Raw genomic sequence first — 2,240 nt, forward strand, 5'->3', positions numbered from 1 at the left:
TGATCCCCCCACTCTGATACATGTTGGGCCTGATCTGGTTTTCAACGTGTGTGTGTGTGTGTGTGTGTGTGTGTGTGTGTGTGTGTGTGTTTCACATCAGGGTTTACCTCAGATGTATTTTTGTCACTGGGGACTAATATGCTTGAATTGTGATGATAAGTTTTTTCTGTTTTTCAGTAGATGAAACCCAGAATTGGTGAACCTATAGAGACAGCAAGTAGAATAAAGGTTCCTGGGGCGGGGGTGAGGGGGATGGACAGTGGGGGAGGTTGGGAAAAGGGGAGCTGACACATCAAGGAGTTCAAGAAAGAAAAGAATGTTTTGCAACTGATCGTGATAGCAATTGTACCATACTGCTTGATGTGATTCCACTGTGAAACAATATGGTATCTGTATTAGCTCCCAATAAAATGGCTCTGAAAAAAAATCAGAACATGAAATATAAAAAGTGTGAATCTGGAAAATTGGAAATCATCAAAATTGATTTTGAATGCATACATACTGAAATCCTAGGTATTCGTGACTTGCAGTGGACATGTGTTGGCCATTTCGAATCAGATAATCATATGGCCTGTTATGCCAGTAATGACACATTCAAGAGAAATTGTGCCCCATTCATTGTCACAGAGAACGTTTCAAGATCTATCTCTAAGTACAATGGCATCTGTGCTGGGATAAAGCTATACTGTCAATAGCTCTACTAGGAAGTCTAGTTCATGCAAACATTATTCAAGTTTACACATCCACCACTAAAGTTAACGATGAAGAAATTAAAGAATTCTGCCAACTTTTGTGTCTGAAATTAATCAAAAGTGCAATCAAGATACATTGATCATTGTTGGAAGTTGGGATATTTTAAAAAGTACAAACAAAGACGAAGGAATGGTAGTTTGATAATATGACTTTGGTGATTGAAATGAAGATAGAGAATGCATGACAGAATTTTACAAGACCAGGGATTTCTTCACTGTAAATACCTTATTTCAACAACATAAATGGTGGCTGTAAATAAAACCTTTCCAGACAGATTACACAGGAATCAAAGTGGCTACCTGTACAGGAAGAGGTGATGGAGAAGCTAAATATTCCTGCAGGGGAAGAAAGACAGGGGTGGAGCCAAACTTGGTGATGAAGGAAACCAGGGTTAATGTCCTAAATGCCCCTCTCATCACCATATTTTTCTCTGAGTCTTTGTTCCTCTTCTCAAATCAGCCTAAGTGGCCACCAGCCTCTTTCTGCCCCCAAATTTATATCTTCACGACAAAAAAAACCAATTTCTATCTTTTAAGATTTCATGTGTATATTTTAATGACTGCTTAAGGTTGTCAAGCTGTATACACTTCACACGGACTGAATATTACTTTATCCTTTGCAACTACCTGGTTAGTAAATTTCCCCCACAAAGTTTAGCTTTGTATTCTAGAGACAAGATTCTGAGTCCTGAGCCTTTTATTGTTACCAGTGAGACATAACCACTTCCTTTTTCTCCACCAGTATGGCCAACTGAGAGTGGTCTATCTGTTTTCCGGTACAGTCCAGTGCTTACCTCGGGCATCACCGATCTCTCAGACCTTCCATCCATTGCCCGCGCTTAAGTTCTCAAACAAATGTTGTTTCCCGAAGTCACAGTGCTACTGCCTTTGATGGGTTTCTGCTCCCGTGAGTGCTCTGCGCATAATGTAACCTATGTTGATCTTCAGCCCTGGGTAAAGTCATGGAGTTTCAAATGAAGAATGGCCTTGCATGTAATTATAGAGATAAATAATGGTGATGATAATTTTGTAGCAAAATGTGTTGGGTTTGAATTCCTACAGGAATCTGTAACTTTGACTTCATAGATTCTAAAAATGTGCAGTTTTAAATAGTTTTTAATATGTGTGTTGAACAAAAGAAAATTTGTTATAAAAATTCTTATTCCCTAGGCTCATATTGAACAATCTGCACTTAGAGGTGTCATAAGAGGTAGTATTCTTCCAACCATTATTACTGTCTGGGTTTAAATTGCATATAAATTAAAATTCTGAGGCAAGGATAAATACAACATAATCAGTAAGCTTTGTCCTCTGCAACTGTACAGGAAACATTTTAATTAAAAAAATTTCTCAGTTAAACCTTGCTTTTAAGATATTATATCAGGAATTAATAGTATATGTTCTATCTTTTTGGTTTTCTTACTGAAATAAAATTTTCACCAAGCCATATGTGCTAGACAGGGTTCTCTAGAGAGATAAAACCAAATT

This window comes from Echinops telfairi, unplaced genomic scaffold, assembly GCF_000313985.2.
Source record: "Echinops telfairi isolate 266 unplaced genomic scaffold, ASM31398v2 ScPeMD7_3509;HRSCAF=4178, whole genome shotgun sequence".
NCBI classification, from domain to species: domain Eukaryota; kingdom Metazoa; phylum Chordata; class Mammalia; order Afrosoricida; family Tenrecidae; genus Echinops; species Echinops telfairi.